Below are 7,432 nucleotides of genomic sequence, written 5' to 3' on the forward strand. Positions count from 1 at the left end.
AAGCCTATTTTTAAATAATCTCTATACCCAATGTGGGGCTTGAACTCACAACCCCAAGATCAAGAGTAGTGCGTTCTATTGACTGAGCCAGCCGGGAGCCCCACCCCTGGGTTTTTAATAGATTTTATTATCTTGTTGTTTCCTCAAAAAGGTAAACTTAGAGTTACCTACCATATGACCCAACAATACCATTCCTACATATATACCCGAAAGAACTGAAAAGAAGTACTCAGACAAAACTTTGTACACAATAGCTCACAGCGTCACTATTCATAATATTCAAAAGGTAGAAACCACCGAGATGTCCATTAACAAATGAATGGATAAACAAAATACGTTATATCCATACTATGAACTATTTTTCAGCCATAAAAAGGAATGAAGTCCTGACACACATTATGACACGGAGGAACCTTGTAAACATCACGCTGAATGAAAGAAGCCAGACGCAAATGGTCACCTATGGCTTGGTTTCCATTTATGTGAAATGTCCACAGTAGGGAAATCCACAGAGACGAAAAGCAGGCTAGTAGAGCTGGGGGAGAGGGGAGTAAATGCTTAATGGGTAAAAGGTTTCCTTTTGGGGTGATGAAAATGTCCTGGAGCTAAAAAGAGCTGATGGTTGCACAACATTATGAGTAGACTAAATGCCGATGGATTGTATGCTTTAAAATGGCTCATTTTTATATGTGACTTTCACCTCAATAAGAAAATATTTTTTTTTGAGGTATTTAGGAGGTGGAGTCAATGGATGGCACTTGGTGATTGATGGGTAGTGGGGAGGTGGGGTAGAGGAAGGCATCAAGAAGGACTCCCACGGGGGTGACATGACCAACTGAGAGGTGACTTCATTCACTGAGATGGGGGAGACGAAAGAAGGAGCAGATATCTAGGAAATGACAAGCTCCATTTTGGATACCATGAGCTGGAAGTCCTGAGACATCCAAGCCCAGAGCTCAGAAGAAAAGTCTAAGACAAAGATATTTGGGAGTCATCAACCTATCAGCATGAACTGACACTGTGAGAGTGAACGAGACTCTCCATCTAAGGGTCTGATTGAGGAAGAACTAAGTTTAAATTAAAATGTCAAAAGACATACTTGATAAGGGACTGCTATCCAAAGCATACCAAAAACTCTTAAAACAGAACAAAAAGAAAACAACCTGAACAAAAATTGAGCCAAAGACCTTAACAGACTGGAGGGGAGGAGGGTGGAGGGAGGGGGTAAGTGGGTGCTGGACATTAAGGAGGGCACGTGACATAATGAGCCCTGGGTGCTCTATAAGACTTACGAGTCACAGGCCTGTCCCTCTGAAAACAATAATACATTAGATGTTAATTGAATTTAAGTAAAAAAATGTTTAAAACAAGACCTGGGGCGCCTGGGTGGCTCAGTCGGTTAAGCATCTGCCTTCAGCTCAGATCATGATCCTGGCGTCCGAGGATTGAGCCCCCATCAGGCTCCCTGCTCAGTGGGGGGCTTGCTTCTCCCTCCCTCTCTGCCTGCCATTCCCCCTGCTTGTGTGCTCACTCCCTCTCTCTCTCTCTCTCTGTCAAATAAGTAAATAAATCTTTAAAAATAAATAAAAAGACCTTAACAGACACCTCACCAAAGAAGATATGTAGATGGAGAATAAGCATATGAAAAGATGCTCCATGTTAAACATCATCAGGAAAATGCAAATTAAAACAACGAGAAATCACTACACACCTATTAGAATGGCCGGAATCTAGAACACTGACATCACCAAAAGCTGGCGAGGATATGGTGAGGACCTTGCAATCTCCTTGGGAAACAAACCTAGCACGTCAAACAAAAAGTCCACATAAGGTATGTCTCAAGCTGTGTCACTGATATCAACCCAAAGTAGCACACTGTCTTTTCCCTCCACACCCCAACATGCATCCAACTATGTATTGAAAAACTTGCTGTTCCCCAAGAATGCCACATTCTCCCTGGCCTGCCTGCCATTTCACTGTTCCCTCCACTAGAATGCTTTTCTCTATTCCCAATTCTTTTGGGCATCGACTTAGGAGTGGAATTGCTGGGGAGATGGTAATTCTATGCTTAACCTTTTGAGGAAACAGTGAAATGTTTCTACAGTGGTTGCACCCTTCTGTGCTCTCACCGGCAAATGTACAAGGGTTTCCATTTCTCCACATCCTCACCAACCTAGGCTTATTTTCTGGGCTTTGCTTTCTTTTTTTTTTTTTTTAATGGCCAACCTACTGCATGTCACATGGTATCACGTTGTGATTTTGATTGGCGTTTCCCTAATGAATGAGCCTAAATAAGTTTTCAATACACCTACTTTCTCCAATCCATGGGCTTGTTTTTGACCTATTGTGCTGCAACAGCCTACTTCATAGGGTAATTATTAGGATTAAAAATTTAATAGATAAATCCACACAGGAAGATTCAACCGAAGCATCTCCGTGTCTTTGAAGACTTCCAGAGCCTTCCCAGACAAAGTTCAGCGTTTCCTCCTATGACAAAGGTATATTTTTGTTCAAGCTTCCCAGGAGGTTCTAATAGGCAGTCATGGTTGAAAACCACCAGGTTGGGACACCGTTCCCCAAACTGGTCAGATCAAAGGAGTCATCTAGGGCACCAATTAAAAGGGTAGATTTCCTGGCCTGGCACCAGATTCTGGAAACAGAATTTCCAGAGGAGAGGCCTGGAAATCCATATTTTAAAAGAAGTGCCCACAGGTGATTCCTATGACAAGGCCAGTTTAGGAAACCCTGGACTACTGGATAATTAAAGAACAGTAAACACGATGAGGGCAGTTTTAAACAATTATCTGGTTTGCAAATTAGTATCCTCTTGCATCCTGGCTCTGGAAAGATAAAGATGACCCATATCTGGCTGATGACCTGCTGTAGGGTTGCTGTCCTGAGACGAGCTCCCCACCGGCATCCACGGCGCTGAAGACTGTCCACTTTTAACCCTTCCCACTCAGGAGTGTCCTCACAGTCTGCGAAGGCTAGACTTCCGTGTGCATCCCGGAGAGAGCCTGGCCCGCCCCTTCCATATGCCTGATCCTTGATGGTGCCTTTTCCTCTATGGTGGAATCATGATATTCCTACTATGTGCGCGAATGTTCCAAATGCTACATCATCACTAATCCTCACAGCATCTCTGAAAAAGAGAGTAGTGTCTCCATTTTATAGATATGACTTAGAGACATAAAGGACCTTACCCGAGGTCACACACCTACCGTGTGGCTGAGCATGGATTCAAACCCATGTGATTACAAAACTGGGGCACATGCCACTCTGCAAGACTTTCTCTCAAAGATTACTACTGTATCCCCAGTCAGAGTTCACCAGACAATTGCGCTTGTTGCTGGGGCTTTCCAGCGATATCCAGTGATGGCAGCTTTGAAATAGTTGCAACCTTCCCGCCTCAAGAAATCCAGAGACGGTATCCAGGGGACTTTGGGAAAGGGGAGCCCAGTTATAGGGAAGCAAAGGCGGTGGCGAGAGCAACCAGCCCTGAGCACAGATGGCCACACTTCCCTGTCCCACCCCCATCACTACATCCTCCTAGAACTGAATAAAGCCGGAAGGGGATATCACCTCAGCTCTGGGCAGCAGGAAAGAAGTTGACCTCTGGGAGGGAGATAGCAGGGGAGGGGTTATGGCAAGGGGAAAAATGGGAGGGGGCACCCCTTCCCCAGCAGAAACAAAAGACAGGAAAGTTTCCAGCCCTGTCAGGCCAGTCTTGTGACTATGCCATGCCGGTTAGGGGATCCAGGATGTACAGGGCTCTGGAATTTTATGATGTTTCAGGAGGAGTATCCAGGTAGTCCATGGAGAAGACTTCAGCTGTCCCTGAAGGAAGGCTGCAGGACATGGAGGACCTCAAGATTGAGGCTAATTGAACCCCGTATCAAGAAAAGTGCCAAGCAAGACTAAAACCCCACAGAGATGCTTCCCTCACGGCTCCTCCACAGGTCCCTGTCAGTGAGCAGCACCTCCCCCTTCTCCCAAATCCTTCACCCCCACCAAATATCTCATATTCTGAATGAAAATACTGTGGTTGCTATACAAAGGCCGTTTCACGATACACCATCTAGCTCCTCGTCTTCTACCCCAAACTCATCCTATATAGAAAATTCTAAAGCTACCACTAGCTTCACTGTCTTCTAGGGACCTGGGAGAGGGGGGCTGCGAGTGTGTTAGAGTGTTGCAAGGGAGAAACCCCTCTCCTACAGAGACTTCTGAGCTGACCTGATGTCTCCTGTGGCTGAAGAAGAAAGGAGAGGGCACTGGGAAGAAAGACCACGACAGAGACGTGCTGTAGAACGCACAGGCCTGAGGCAAGACTTCCTCCTGGAGCAGGGACTGGCAGTGATGTAATCGTCCTCCATCTTCAGGATGGACATTACAGGCCATGAGGAAGTCAGGCCCAGATCTAAAAAAAAGAGTTCCCCTTGGGGAGGTGGGAATGAGACCTGGCAACCAAAGTCTCGAGGCAGCTCCTTCAGAGAGGGGAAAGTGTGTCTAAGCATAGGAGAGCTCTGGGCATGGCTTGAGGCAGTAAGAGGCCCATGTGAACTTTGGAGGCTCTTGTCTGCTGTGATGCTCACCGTCTCCTCGAGGGTCTCTGAGCAGCCACCCCCAACTGGGTCCCTCCTTCCGAAGCATCTGGCTGGCTTGCTACCTGCTGCTAGTTCCTGTCTTTTCATCTGTGACCTCTGCTCCCTACATCCGTGCTTCTCTCCTCACAGATTGTAGCTATTTCTGCTCTTTTAGTAGGGAAGGGCTGGGTGTCTTCCCCTTCCCAAGGTCACAGCTGGCAGGGCTGGAAGGAAATCTGCTCCCTCCAGCCCCTCTCGATGTCTGACCCTGGGGATCACCACAACACAGGCCAAGCTACCTGGATGAGTCTTAGCGATCTCATCCATTATTCATTCAATGTATTTTCTGAGTCCTACTAAGGGCCAGGAACTGAGAATACACTAGTGACCAAAATGGACCCAGAGCTCCCAGTCTTGTCCCAGTGGCCCTGAGGCTTCGCAAGACCCCAAAACCAAAGTCTTCTTTATTTATGTACTGATAGAAATACTTGCAATACCTAAAACCAACAAAGGACTCATATTTGAAATATTTAAAGAACTCCTACAAAGCAGTAAGACAGAAAGCCAAATACAAAATGGACCCCAAAAAATGGACAAAATACTTGAACAGATATCCAAATGACAAAAGATATGAAAAGGTGCTTAACCTCATTGGTTATCAGGGAAATGTAAATTTAAACCACAATGAGATGCCACTATATACCCACCTGAATGGTTAAATTTTTAAATCTTTTTAGATGGACAATACAAAGTGTGCTGAAAATATGATGTAACTGGAGCTCTAAGACACTGTTGGCAGGAGTGTAATTAACATGAGCAGTTCAAAAAATTATTTAGGGGCATTCACTAACACTAAACATAGGATTACTCTATGACCTAGTAATTCTGTTCCTAGGAATATATCCAACAGAAATATGAACATAAGTGTACCAAAGGACACAAACAAAATTGTTATAGCAGCATTATTCATAATAACCTCAGATGGGAACAACTCAAATGTCCATCAACACAATAACAGATAGGGGCACCTCGGTGGCTCAATCGGTTAAGCATCTGACTGTTGATCTCAGCTCAGGTCTTGAACTCCAGGTCGTGAGTTCAAGCCCCGCGTTGGGCTCCACAAGCATGGAGGCTACTTAAAAAAACAAAAAACAAAAAAACACAGAATAACAGATAAACAAATTATAGAATGTTCACTTAATGCCATAGAGTAAAACAATGCAAATGAATGAGCCACTGCTACCACAAGGTGATATGCATGAATTTCACAGACATAATATTGACAGAAACCAGACACAAAATGAGACCTAATGAGACCTACACAAATGGTTTCGTTTATATAAAGTTCAAAACCACAGGGCACCCACGGGGCACCTGGGTGGCTCAGTCGTTAAGCATCTGCCTTCGGCTCAGGTCCCGATCCCAGGACCCTGGGATGGAGCCCCGCATCCGGGTCCCTGCTCGGTGGGAAGCCTGCTTCTCCCTCTCTGACTCCCCCTGCTGGTGTTCCCTCTCTCACTGTGTGTCTCTCTCTCTTGTCCAATAAATAAATGAAATCTTTAGAAAGATAAAAATAAAAATAAAGTTCAAAACCAGGCAAAACTATTCTATGATGTTAGAGGTTACCTTTGGTAAGGAGGGTGGGGTAGTGGCTGGGAGGGAAAATGAGGAGGGCTTCTGGGATTCCAGGAATGATTTAATTCTTGCTTTGGGCCCCAGTTATATGGGTATGTTCACGGTGTCCTAATTTGTTGACCTGTACACTTAGGCTGTGTGCATTTGCACACATGTCTGGTACCCTTTGATTAAAAACAACACCAACAAAAGCCACAGGAGAGTGAACTGTCTTTAGGTGGGTAAAAAAATGGAAGGTGGGGAGGCAATGGGGGAGACCAAGATTTTACCTACAGGTGGCTGAGCTGTGGCACCGATTTAAAGCAACAGGGAAGACTGTTGAATGAAGCAGGACAGGAATTGTCTCCAGCCCCCGAGTGAAAAGTCTCCAGATACACGGGCCTTAATGTCCCACTTAATCCTACACCCCCTATTCAAAAACAGATCCTTTTGGATAGAGCCCACTGTTTCCTTGTCTAGCACCTACATCTGTCTCCAGGCAAAGAGACCCAATGGTTGAAGCCAAAATTGGGGTTCTTTTTTTTTTTTAAGATTTTATTTTTTTTATTTGAGAGAGAGCAGGAGCAGGGGGAGGGGTAGAAGGATAGGGAGAAACAAACTCCCCACTGAGCAGGGAGCCTGTGGAGAGGCTTTATCCCAGGACCCTGGGATCATGACCTAAGCTGAAGGCAGACGCTTAACCGACTGAGCCACCCAGGCGCCCCCAAAATTGGGGTTCTGAGACACTGACATTTCCTCTAGAGATCCTGTGAGACTGCAGGCCCTTGATGCAAATGTCCTAGCAGCTAAACCGAAATATTCCTAAATCCTAGAGTGGGGGGCGAGGGGGCAGGTTGCTTATGTTTGTCACCCTTGTCCAAAGGAATTACTTGCTCAGGTTGCTGTGTGTGTTCGTGTGTGTCCGAAGGAGGAAAAGGCAGCCAACAGCTTCAAACCCAGTACTGTGTTCTCTCCCCAGGCCCAACATTACTCCAAACCCCATCCAGGGGTCTGGAGTCACGCTAGAATGCCCCCTGAGCCACCTTCCCTGTGGAAAAGGACAGGAAGGAACCACTGGTCACAGGTTCCACTGACAAGAGGGGAAAACCTGGGGGGGCGGGTAGCAGTTCCTTTCTGGGGTAGGTCACACCCCCTGCACAAAAACATCCCAAAGACAGCTGGTACTGAGTTTGCGTTGTGGAGGTGAAGATACCCCAGGGAGGAAGTGGCAA

The sequence above is a fragment of the Ursus americanus genome, chromosome 2 (genome assembly GCF_024610735.1).
Source record: "Ursus americanus isolate L20-20 chromosome 2, mUrsAme1.1.p, whole genome shotgun sequence".
In the NCBI taxonomy this organism is placed as follows: Eukaryota; Metazoa; Chordata; class Mammalia; order Carnivora; family Ursidae; genus Ursus; species Ursus americanus.